Consider the following 13,751-nt stretch of genomic DNA (forward strand, 5'->3'; position numbering starts at 1 on the left):
CAGATAACAACTCCTCCACGGCTGGGACTTCAGAGGATGGAGAGAGAGGCAGAGGAGGACGAGGATGATGCCCGTAGACCACATAGAAAGGGGACTTGCCTGTGGAAGTCGAGTCCAAATGGTTATATGAGAATTCTGCCCATGGGAGTAGATCGGACCAGTTGTCTTGGCGGCTGGAAACAAAATGGCGTAGGTAGTTACCCAGAATCTGATTGACTCTCTCCACTTACCCGTTAGTTTGAGGATGATAGGCCGATGAGAAGTCCAGCTTCACTTGGAGTTGCGAGCATAGGGCACGCCAAAATTTAGAGACAAATTGAGAGCCTCGGTCGGACACAATGTGAAGAGGAAGTCCATGCAGGCGAAAGATGTGTCGGAAGAACAACTGAGCCAGACGAGGAGCAGAGGGCAGACCAGGAAGGGCCACGAAGTGAGCCATTTTAGAGAAGCGGTCCGTCACCACCCAAATAACAGTATTGCCCGCAGATGGAGGTAGGTCTGTGATGAAATCCATCCCAATGTGGTGCCAGGGATGATCCGGGACTGGCAAGGGCAATAGTAGGCCGGCAGGTCTTAGACGGGGAGATTTATTCCTGGCACAGACTGCACAGGAAGCCACAAAATCCTTGACATCCTGGAGGAGATTGGGCCACCAGTAGTGACGGGAGATCAATTGCCCGGTCTTTTGGGCTCCTGGATGCCCGGCTACCAAAGAGGAATGCCCCCACTTCAAGATGCGTTTACGGAGTGCGGGGCGCACATAAGTCTTCCCGGGAGGCAGTCTCTGCAGAGCAGAAGTGGCAACTGGCACTAGGCGGTCGGGAGGTATTATGTGACGAGGAGATTCCTCTTGCCCCATGACATCGGATGCTCGGGATAATGCATCGGCCTTCAGGTTCTTCTCGGCTGGACGGAAGTGGATGGTATAGTTGAACCGAGAGAAGAAGAGGGACCACCGAGCCTGCCTGGGATTGAGGCGTTGAGCCGATTGGAGGTAGAGGAGGTTCTTGTGGTCCGTGTAGATGTTAACAGGGTGTTTAGCCCCCTCTAATAGATGACGCCACTCCTCCAGTGCCAACTTAATGGCCAGGAGTTCACGGTCCCCAATGGTATAGTTCCTCTCGGCAGGGGAGAAAGTCTTAGAGAAGAACCCGCAGGTTCTGGTCTTGCCTGATGTGTCCCTTTGCGAGAGAACGGCTCCTGCGCCCACAGAAGAAGCGTCGACCTCGAGAGAAAACGGCCTGGAGACATCCGGGCGGACCAGAGCAGGAGCAGAGGCAAAGGCAGACTTGAGGCTATTGAAGGCTTGTTCGGCCTCTGGAGGCCAACTTCTGGGGTCCGCCTTCTTTTTAGTGAGAGCCACTATGGGTGCGACCAGGGTAGAGAAGTGAGGGATGAATTGCCGATAATAGTTGGCGAAGCCAAGGAAACGTTGGATGGCTCTAAGTCCCACAGGGCGTGGCCATTGAAGGACAGCTGCGAGCTTGGCTGGATCCATTTGTAGACCCTGGTCGGAAACGATATAGCCAAGAAATGGAAGACTGCGCTGATGAAAAACACTCTTCTCTAGCTTGGCGTATAGATGGTTGGCCCGTAGTCTTCGTAGGACCTGACGCACTTGTGCCACATGAGTCTGCTGGTCCGGGGAGAAGACCAAAATGTCGTCCAAATAGACAATGACGCAGACATAGAGGAGGTCTCGGAAGATGTCGTTCACGAATTCCTGGAAGACCGCTGGGGCATTGCATAGGCCGAATGGCATGACCAGATATTCGTAGTGCCCATCTCTGGTGTTGAAAGCGGTCTTCCATTCGTCTCCTTTACGAATACGGACCAAGTTATACGCTCCCCTGAGATCCAGCTTGGAGAAGATCTTAGCTCCACGAAGACGGTCGAATAGTTCAGGAATAAGCGGAAGAGGATAGCGGTTCTTAACAGTCACCTTATTCAAGCCCCGATAGTCTATGCATGGGCGGAGGGAACCGTCCTTCTTCTGGACAAAGAAAAATCCAGCGCCAGCTGGGGACGTGGATTTACGGATGAAGCCCTTTTGTAAGTTCTCCTGGATGTAGGAGGACATGGCTTCAGTCTCGGGCACAGAGAGAGGGTATACTCGACCACGTGGAGGAGAAGCCCCTGGAAGAAGGTCTATAGGGCAATCATAGGCTCGATGAGGTGGTAGTGAGTCCGCCTCTTTGGCCGAGAAAACATCGACAAAGTCTTGGTAGTCCTCCGGTAGCCCGGATAGAGGCTTGACATTAGCAGGTGACCTTGTAGAGCACTTGGATTGAGGAGATCTCAGACACCGGTTATGACAGTCCTGGCCCCAGCTGAGAACCTCCCCAGTTCTCCAGTCCAGCCTAGGGGTATGGAGTTGCAGCCAAGGAAGACCCAGCAGGAGGTTGGAAGAGGAATGGCGCAAGACATAGAAGGAGATCCTCTCCTGATGTAAGGCTCCCACCTGGAGGACTAAGGGTGCCGTCTGGCTGTACACCGCTTCGGTAAGAACCTCCCCCGTGACCGAAGAGATAGACCGGGGTTGGGCTAGCTGGGTCACGGGTAGCCGCCATCTTTGGACCAACGAAGCAGAGATGAAACTGCCAGCAGAGCCAGAGTCGATGAGGGCAGTAGTCTGGAAAACTTGCCCAGAGGGTGTCTGGATGGAGACGGGCATAGTCAACCTTGGAGAGGTGGCATTCACACCTAGGGAGGCCTCTCCCACCGGACCTAGGTGCAAGCGTTTCCCGGACGCTGAGGGCGTTGGGGACATCTCTGCCGATAGTGATCCGCGCCACCGCAATAGAGGCAGAGATTCTGGTCCAGACGACGGTTCCTCTCATCAGTCGTCAGGCGAACACGTTCCACCTGCATAGGAACTTCTGGAAGCGGCTGGGACATGGGATTCTGGAACACCGGTGCCAGCCGAGGATGGCGACGGGGCAGACTCCGACGCCGTCCTTGCCGGACCTCCTCCTCTCTCTCGGAAAACCTGGTGTAGACTCTGGTAGCCAGTAGGATAAGTTCGTTCAAGGAGGTAGGCAAGTCCCGGGCAGCGAGCACATCCTTCACTTGGCTGGACAGGCCCTTTTTAAAGGTGGCAATCAGAGCGGCCTCATTCCAGTCTAGTTCCGCAGCCAGGGTGCGGAACTGGATGGCGTAATCACCAACAGAGGAAGTACCTTGGGATAGATTGAGAATAGCAGTCTCAGCCGAAGACGCACGGGCAGGTTCCTCAAAGACAGAGCGGAACTCGTCCAGGAAGATTCGAAAATTGGCAGCAACCGGATCATTACGGTCCCATAGTGGCGTGGCCCAGGCCAGAGCTCCTCCCTCCAATAGGCTGATAATGAAAGCCACTTTAGAGCGCTCGGTGGCAAACTGACTGCTTAAAAGTTCGATATACATAGTGCATTGGGTCAGGAATCCTCTGCACAACTTGGGGTCACCTCCATATTTACTTGGGAGAGCCAGTCGTAGTTTTGAAGAGGCTGCCGGAGGTGATGACTGCTGAGCTGTGGTATGCTGCTGAACGGCTGCAGTCAGTTGTTGAATCAGCTGTGACTGTTGCTGAATCTGTTGAGCCTGTAGGGCGACCACTCGGGCTACCTCGCGGATGTCAGGCACCTCGCCGGGATCCATGGTTGGAGCCTACTGTAACGCCTGGACTAGTGGATCCACTGGACCGTCACCAGCGATGGCACTAACCTCCCCAGGGAGCGGAGTCTAAGGGGCCGCTGGTTTTCACCAGAGCCCGCCGCAAGGCGGGATGGACTTGCTGCGGCAGGCGACCCCCAGGTCGCTACCCCTGGCTTGGTTGCTGGTGACGGCAGGCGAGGCGTGGCAGGAGCAGTAGGCAGGAGATGGTGCTGCAGAGGTCAGTGGACGTAACCGCAGGTGACAGGCAATACACAGGAGCAATGGTGATGCAGGGGAACAGGAACCAGGAACAAGGACTAGGGACAAGGTGGCGGATAGGAATCAGGAACAGGGACTAGGAACCAGGTAACGGACGGGAATCAGGAACAACAGGGAGCTGGGCCAAACGCTATGGGAAGCATGTAGAGGCTCCAACACCAGGGACAGGGCATGCTGGGATTTATAGGGGAGTGATTGGGTGCAACTACCAATTAGGTGTGGACTGGCCCTTTAAATCTGAGACAGCCGGCGCGCGCGCGCCCTAGGAGGCGGGGACGCGCGCGCCGGCCGGCACAGACGGAGGCAGGAGCGGGACCAGGTAAGGCGCCCCCCGGGGCCGAACATGTAGCAGCGCCGGGTCCCTGCACCGGGACCCCGGCAGCTGCATGGGATGGAGGGGGGTCGCGGCGGCGGCCCGGAGCACGGGACACCGCTGCGGCCGTGACAGTTTGTTTGCTTACAGTCCTAGCAGCCAGGTCAGTTTTTGAATAAATCTAAATATTCTATTGACTTTTCCATGTAACTGGTAAATGTTTGTGCATTATCTCGCTAGTTAGTAGGCGATCGCACTGATCAATGCATTGTGTGGGAAGCCCCATCACCTCAAGATGGGCTGAGGACTCTCTTTTGCCTACCATACTTAATTTGTCAGAATTTCACAGTATTATTATATGTAATTTTTATTATTTTAAAAGCAGCCTTTTTGAATTACTTATATTTAAATAAATACTAAACCCGGTACACATTCCCCCATGATAGATTTTATTATTTTGTATACTCTACACATGTAACAGACACCTGTGAGGTTTATGCAATTGAGGTTTTTTGACAACAAGTGAAAAAGAATGAATAGTTTATTGTAGTCCATATAATATTACACTTGAAGACTATTGCAGACAGACTGATGCAGTGCATGGGACAATTCTCATGAGGTCATATGCACATTATCAGTACAAACCTAACCTAGAGGGGTATTGAGGACATTGATTTTGTGGAAAGAATTGCATTTCATTGCTACTTAATGTATTTGTATACGACAATGAAATGACTGGATGAAGCTGCCATTAATGAAGTTGTTGCATTAGGCACTCTGGCTATAATCTACTGCGTCAACTAACACACACCCTCTGATTTAATTTTTGGTGAATGTGTGTGAGACAGCTGTCATGGTGAAATCTTTGTGATTAATAGCTATCCTTTCTCTCTGCCTGGCAATGCTAACATGGGCATGCTGTAGGCGTTAGCTTAACCGCACTAGTCCCGTCAGTAAATCATCACTCAGTTACTTCTTCTGATTCAGATCCTCAGCTGACAGCTGACAGCATAAGACAGGCTGTGCCTTGCTGGTCCCATGTGCAAACCTCCTGGACAACAGCTTGTAAAATATAGGAAATCATGACAAAGGTGTTAATGTCTGCTCGCCTTTTGTCTCTTTCCATCTCTTGTCCAGGACACTAAAAGAACAATGAGATTCATCAACGTCAGCTGCTTTCTTCACATCAGCAAATTTCTGGCCTTTATTGGGTAAAAATCCATTAACAGAAACCAAACAGTGCAATATTGCATAGATGCTTTTTTTTTTCTTTGAGACACTGAGGCCACTAGGACAAAGATATAAGTAACCTACTATAGTAATGAATATGAGATTGTGAATTGAAAGTTCTGAAAACAAATATGTTTCTTAGGCTGCGTTTACATATATTAGGCGCTCCAGCGTCCTTCTTTAGTGACAACTGATGCCACAACTGATAGCAGAAATGGATCAGTTGTCATCAGTTGTCCTATCCTTTTTTTAAAAAAAATTAAACATCAAGGCCGTATGACATAACACAGCAAGCAGCGTCCGATATTGCAGCACTATTAACACACCGGATGCTTTAAACTGTCCCAATGAAATGAGTGGGATCATCTCCAAAATCTGTTTTCCTCCAGTGCTTTTCTTCTGCGCTGGATGGATGTAAACCTGGGATTTACGTATGAAATACTGTTGTAAATTATAATTTGTGCTATAGTATTTATATTTAAAGGTGTCCTCCAGGCAAAACTGAATGATGGCCTATTGCTAGGATAGACCATCAATAGCTGATAAGCAATTGGTACAGACAAACACCACCTGATCACATGTTCAAGCAGGGGCTGTTGGTTCTGCATACTGTGTAGTGGCTTCACCAGATTTCTGCAGATCAGCTCGTACTGAAGTGAATGAGAGCAGAGCTGCAGGAACACAGGGCATCTACTACACAGTGTATGGAGCTGAGGCTTCTGGCTCCAAACTCAAGTCCAGACTTGTCAATTTGTCAGGCAAAAATATGTCTTGATTTTTGACATCCGGCAATCAATCACAGCTCATACTGAGGAACAAAAGGGGAGCTGTCATCTCGGCCACTGTGTTTACAAGCCAGGTACCGAAATGAATAGCTGCTCCGTGCCCGGTCAATTACAGCATACATACCTGATTTGTTTTTTGTTGTTTTTTTTTATTGGGGAGGGGGGCTGGGGGAATCAGGTACAACATCCCCTAACACTTTAGACAAATGTCTAAGCCCGCAATCAGTGTAGGACAATCTGACTATTTAATGTGTATATGGGCCTTCTAACTTTCCCCCAACAAATGGAATCAGCCATCAGTATAAAGTGTATGGGGCCTCCTGAATCTCCATCAAGAGATGATGTTGGTAGAGATAGGGGTTGGGCATAAAAGAATTACACTGCCCAGTCAGTTTGTTTTCAGAGAGATAAACCACTACCAGAGCAGTCTAGCTGCAGCTTACCCCTCCCCATAGAGAACACAAGAACAATCAACTGCACCTAACTGTCATGTGTATGGGGAGCACTGTTGGACAGGGGTATCTGGGGCCCACCAGAGGAAATAATCCTCGGGGCCCACCAATAAAGAAACAGTGAAAAAAGACATGTCAGTCAGTGTTAGTGCAGGTTCTAAAGCTGGGGCTCCGGTCCTCTGGTGGGCCAGTCCAACACTCATGGGGAGGACAGGAGAGAGAACTTTTTTTGAAGGTGTATATGTACCACTAACCTGCAGCCTAAAACCTAGAGGCTATGTATAACACAAATGAATGGATGAAGATAAAAATAATCTAGAATGTACAATTGTTTCAGATCCCTCTGTCTGTTGGGGAAAGTATCTCCTTGGTTCCTTAATCCCAGTGACCTCAGTAACCTCTGATACTAACATGTTTAAAAGCAAAAAAAATTGTTTCCTTCCCTGTCAGTAATATGTACAGTATTATATATTATATATATATATATATTAGCATTTAAAATACTTTTTAATCATGACTGGAAGATATTGGCCATAATATATATGGCAATTGTAACCATTAAAATCAGGGGCACTTCTCCAGTTGATATACAGTAGTAGGGACAATGGGCAGGGTGTACATCTACAGACTACATCTCCTTGATATAGCTAGAATGAACCTTTCAGTAATACTGTATGCACAGTTCTAACTACATTTTTTGTGATATGTGCTCGTTTCAAATTTCAAAAACTGTGATTTAAACTAAACCCTCTTTTAGAAGTCAATGCAAGATTTGGAGCAATGTGTATAAAGAAATAACATATAAAAATAAATAGTTAAAATAATATTTTACTACATTTGAACATTTGTTATTAACATTTCCCATAATGCCATGAATGCCTATCTGTGCATCTTTAAAACCCCAATGGATAAGTACCTGTTTCTAACACAGGGGAAAATTTAACTCTTAGAGAGTATAGCCGGCTACATTCCTTTTCCATATAATGTACACATCTTAGTTATAGCTCCTAAAGGTTCCTATATTTTCCCGTTCACAGCATGGGGCCCATTTATTCACTGTTACGAACCCTGTGTTGTTTCTTTATCGTGTCTTAATGAAACACTGTGTATTCTGGGCTTTTAATTCTTACCATCTATTATGTTTAGACAACTCATTAACAATCATTTGTTATCATTAGACTTCAATTTTAAGCTCCTTTTCCCAGGGGAAGCAATGCCGTTCTTTTAAACATATTTGCATCATAAACAATTATTTAAACCCTGTGTGCTATCTATTATTTCCCCATTTGTACTGTTAGGATAGAAGTGCTGAATTTTTTTATGGATTTTTTGCCTGATTTATTCTGGAAAACACTGAGGCTCCTTGGTGTAAATCTTAACTTGGAATCCTATAGTTTGTAAAGTTTGCTAATCAATCTTACTGATAATTACTAGAAGACAGGGGATATAGCAGTGACAATAAGAATAGTCACAAGGGACATATGGAACGGAGTACATAATGAAATGATTAAGTTCTTTTACTTGATGCCTCTTGGGGTTTCAGATATTGACATGCAGAATGTGAATCTCTTAGTAATATGCAAACGATTGCTATTAGTGAATATCTATAAGGGTATCCCAATTTATGTAACAGTTACAATGTTGTTCTACATTTACAGCAGACACGGCGCAATCACCATCAATAAACAGGCAAATTATTAAGCATGTCTGCTAAAATCTTATATGCAAGAATCTGTTAGAGGAATCCTTACAAGGGCCTTGAACATGTAAAGATGGTCACCATCTTTTGGATGTGGATGTGGCACCATCAATCATTATTTTACTGTAGTATAGAAGAAAAGGTGGCACCACAGGTATGAATAAAATTTATCTGTCAGGGCCAGAGGTAATGCTGGTACCCGACAGTCAGTGGTGTTGACTTAAAATGGCAACAATGAGTTCAATCCAATAACAACAAATAGAAGAAAAAAGTTGCACTCACTCACTCGTCTTCATGAACTTTTATTGCTTCATATAAAAAAGACAAAAAACAGACATAGTGCGGACATAGTTTGAGCAAAATGGAGTGATGACAGAGGGGTGGTCAGTGGAAGTGCCTGCTACCACTCCATTTTGGCATCTGCACACGCCATGTCTGCACTATGTCCATTTTTTTTATCTTTTTGATATGAAGCAATAGAAGTTCATGAAGATGATTTCAGTGAGTGCAACTTTCTACTCCTATCTTTTGTTATCAATTACTATTATATTGAAAGTTTTAACCCTTAGAAAACCGGGCCAATTTTCATTTTTGCGCTTTCGTTTTTTCCTCCTTGTGTATATAAGGCCGTAGCACCTGCATTTTTCCACCTAGAGACCCAGATGAGCCCTTATTTTTTGCACCACTAATTGTACCTTGCAATGGCAGATGTAATTTTTGCCTAAAATATACAGTGAAAGCAGAAAAAAAAATTATACGTGTGGTGTAATTGGAAAAAAAAAAATTATTTGGGGGAGTGTTTGTTGCTCACCCTAGGGTAAAACTGACAGTACATTTAAGACAATATGTAACTTGCATAACTTTTATTTTATTTGATGGCTTTAAAAAAAATAAAACCTTTAAAAATATATATATGTTCCTTAAAATTGCTCTATTACCATGCTTATAACGCTTTTATTCTTTGGTCTATGGTCTATAACTACACTGATGTCTCTTTGAGATCCATGCAGTATACAGCCGAGAGCAATAAATTACCAAGCCGGGATCAGCGCCATTATGGCGCAGACCACCGTCCGGAGAGGGAGTAGGAACCTCTCTGCCACGGTTAAGTCATGGGGGGGGGGTCCCACCACTAGACCACCACGGATGGGGGAAGACCAGCATTTAGATGCAGCTGTCAACTTTGACAGCTGCATCTAAATGCCTATTTAGCGGGCACGGCAATCGGACCGGGGTCCCGGGCTGCATATAGCACTCCTCTGAACTCCCCTAGCAATGCCAGAATGTACAGTTACATCCTGGGTGGTCTAGGGGTTATCGCAGGGTCAGGATATGGGTAGTTTATGCTGGCAGATTGTGTTAGTGTTAGCAGCTGTGTCTGAGCTACTAGCAATGCTGAATTTGGGAGACTAAATGTTAAAGGGATACTCTGGCACCTAAAACATTTTTCATAGGGCTGTCCTTATATAAAACATAATAAACCATACTCGCCCACTGTCCCTGTATGGTGTCTTCGAGTATCTGCTGACCTCTGCCACCACCACTTCCCAGACTGCCTCGTCCAATTACTGGCCATGGCACTATCTTGTCTTAGTGATTAGCTGAGCAGGCTGTCACTGCCGATACGAGGTTGTCTTGAAATGGCTGAGGAAGCAGACAGGGGGACATCCAGTTGGACACCAGGGGAGTGTAGGGAAGTATAAACAAGAGGCTTATAGTATTTTTTCTTTTTGGTGCACTGAACCTGGAAGCTCTGCAGTACTAGGTCAATGCCTGGAGAGGACAGAGAAAGCTCTTTTTCCATCACCCTGTTCTAAAAATGTATTTAATATATGGTCCCTAGATAGGGGACATATTACATATTTAACTGTTAAGAACAGATACTACACTTCATTTTTGCCAAAAGGCAGAGATATAATATAGGCAAAGTTTTTAGGTGCCAGAGTGCCCCTTAAATCCTTGTAATAATCATTTGATATATAAATAAATATCTTTTTTATTGAAAGCTCCAGATTAGGGACTGACAACATTTTTACCCCAAAATGTGTTATAAATGCTACACCTGTAAAAACACACACACACAGTTGTTTTTTTTGTTTTTTTTAGAGATGAGTGAACCCAAGCATGCGGCATTTGATTACCAGTGGCTAAAGAAGTTGGAGGCAGCCTTAAGGCTGCCTGGAAAACATGGATATGACATTTGGCTGTAGCCATGTCTTTCAGGACTTCCTAGGGCTACATCCAAGTTCTTCTGCTGCATGAAATGTTTTATTTCTTCATAAATGTTAATGTTATTTTCTTATTGTCTAAGTCTGTTTTGAAGCCTTCCACTGTTTTTGCTATGAACAGCTCCTGGGGTAGACTGTTCTGGAGATTGAACCTTTTTTCTCTCTGCTCACTCCTAACATGTTGCTGCAAAAAGAGTGTCAGGTTAGGGAACAGGATGACAATAGACAGGTGCTGCCCTGGTGCTGGCACCCGCTTTGCTGTTCCTGCCTAATTACAGCAGTGGACAACTGGTCAACACTCCTTAGCCTGATAAGTGAGACACAGAACATGGACAAGACAAACAAACACAAATTAACAAGGTTAGAGGTCTGGGTCGGCAGTCAGCTACAAAACGTAATCCAAGGGGGTAGTCAAGTAGTCAAAGCAAGAAAAGTCAGGAAACCAGTGAATACAGATCAGGAATAACACTAGGTCAAGATACACTTGCAGAACAAGATACACTCGTAGGCAAAGAGGAACGAACGGTAAGAAGATTTAAAGGAAGCTAAGGGCCCAGCCCCAGGGCCTGTTTAGAGCAGGGATCCCAGCCTCCCATAGCATACTAGAGCTGACTGGCAGCAGCACCTGCCAGTCAGCAATTAAAGACGCTGAGACGCCCATCCAGGAAGCGTTTATCACCAGGGACGCCGTCAGCGCTCCTGTAGTGATTGGCCGCCGGTTGGCAGGGATGCTGTCAGCGTTGCCAGAGGGTCGGCAACACGCTGCTGTTCTGTGGAGAGTGGCGCAATGCCAAACCCTAACAGAGAGGCAGTAATGTACCGCAGTAGGTGTGAACAGCACCCAATAGGTATACGATAGACAATATGGTGTGTACAGAACTTTATGCTTTGAGGAATGCTTTGCAGTGACTGTTTCTCTTTAGTTATGCTAGTCTCTTATGTTACAACATATGCTATTGTATGCCATACTGCAGAATCTGCTTCCTATTGACTTACATAAAAAAAAAGGGGGGGGGTTAAATTGTAATTGACACCCAGCACGTGGTGGGACCCTGTAAAAGATTTTTCATAGGGGCCCAAGAGCTTTAGGTTATACCACTGACTAGGTTTATCTATATACTGTATATATAAATGAGGTAGGGTCATCTGTGAAATGAAAAAATTATGAGAATAGAATAGATAATGTGAATGATGATAACTAAAAGGACTTTGCAAGGCTAATAAAAGTATGGTGACAATAATTCTGCCATAAATGGAAGACTAGTAGATGGCATTTAAAATTTGTATAAAATGTCAGGGACAATATTAGTAATTCATGCTCCAGCGATGTCTGGTGTCATGGATAAACTTTGTGATCATGGACTACTACTTAGTTTTATTAACAAATTAGTGTAAGTTCTGCAATGAATTATGCCCTGCAATTCTTAGATTCTATTTAAGGTGCATATTGATTTATGCAAACAGAACATGTTACTCCAGCCACAAATATACTCATTATTTACAGCATAGTTGTACATACATACATTAATATGTATGTAAATAGGCAAATTATAGCATTACTCAAAACTAAAGCAAATACTCAGCATTCACTGTCCCTGCAAGGATTGATTTATATCCACAGGCTAGACTAGAAAGTAGAACCTCTCAATTGTTGCATGGGGCATATATTCTAGATTGCAATGAAGTGATATATCAGTGTCAAACAAGCAGCCTTAAACTATACATTAAGGCTTTAAGACCATCCATCAATGGGCTCCAAAAAATGGGGCCCCAACAGCATGTTTATGTCTTTACTATCCTTTGCGATTTTCAGAATAATTAAATTAATATATATTATATTGTATGTACACATCTTCTACATAGTATTACATATTATAAATGGCGACCCCAGCATCTAAAACAAAACAGGATAAAAAAAAACTATTTTTGTTGGACCATTAAAATATTAAAAGCCATAATACTGCGAAGAAACTTGTTTCTGTCCAATTTGCCATGAAGTCCATATTCGTAAAGTGCTGCAGTAATGGTTGACCCTCTGGAAGTGCTTACCATTTGCATACAGGATCTTCTGAGCTAAGCCAGAGTGACCATGGGGTTTTTGATTACCTCTGTAACCAAAGCCCTTCTCCCCTTTTTCTTAGTTTGGTGGGGTGGCCAACTCTAGGAAGAGTCTTGGTTGTTCCAAACTTCTTTCAATTAAGAATTATGGAGGTCATTGTGCTCTTGGGAACCTTGAATGCAGAAAACTTTTTTGTACACTTGTCCAGATCTGTCTTCACACAATCCTGCCTCTGATCTCTACAGGCAGTTCGTTCCTCCTCCTGGCTTGGTTTATGCTCTGATATGCATTGCCAGCCCCTGTGGTGCAAAAGCTCAGCTTAGGCTCACCCCTGGGAGCATATTCTATTTGAAGCTATGGGCATGGCTTGCCCTTAACTTTCAGCTACATTGCTGTTGATGTTGTTTTTAAGCTTTTGTATCATGTAATCAGGTCAGTTAGGGACCTGGACACTGTTCCCTTTAGTCAGGCAACACAGAACAGTATCAAGTAGATTTTAATATGCAGCATCCCAACTATAAGGTCTTATTCCCGATCCGCATAAAGGTCTGCTATTTTTCCTCTGTGCAATTTGCTCCATAGTTGCATCCTGGTGCATCTGTTTCCACGCCCACATCCGCATAAAAATTTTTTAGTTTGCTTATATTTGATCCACATTTTTCATGGATGTGACTTCCGTGAAAAACACGGATCCCATAGACTACTATTGGCTAATACGTGCCGTGATCACGTCCAAGTTATGACATGTGCTATTCTTTCCTGGCACGGATCACAGTGCGGATCATGACGTGGTTCATCAGAATAGACTCATAGAATTCAATGGCACCTAAAATTGTCCGTGGTCGCAGATCTGGGATCACAGACAAGTTGATGGAACGTGTGAATGCAGCCTTAGTTATAAAGCAGACAGGGGACATAACACAATTCCTACATGGTGTGCTGGATGCAAGTAGTATAGCTTGTAGTGGACATTTGATACAACCCTAATAATTAAATACCTATTCAGGGGTTACACGAGCTACCAAACTAAAAAGTGTGTGAAACTATCATTTCCAGCAAGACCTGAATCA

The 13,751-nt window shown here is 44.9% G+C and overlaps 1 non-coding gene across 1 annotated transcript; it reads right to left on the bottom strand.

The window, feature by feature from the left end:
* Positions 1-10,122: 10,122 nt before the first annotated feature.
* On the bottom strand, positions 10,123-10,313 carry LOC138800232 (U2 spliceosomal RNA). The gene has a single exon (XR_011364429.1). It is a non-coding gene; the product is annotated as a U2 spliceosomal RNA (small nuclear RNA).
* Positions 10,314-13,751: the final 3,438 nt, after the last annotated feature.

The sequence above is a fragment of the Dendropsophus ebraccatus genome, chromosome 8 (genome assembly GCF_027789765.1).
Source record: "Dendropsophus ebraccatus isolate aDenEbr1 chromosome 8, aDenEbr1.pat, whole genome shotgun sequence".
NCBI lineage: Eukaryota > Metazoa > Chordata > Amphibia > Anura > Hylidae > Dendropsophus > Dendropsophus ebraccatus.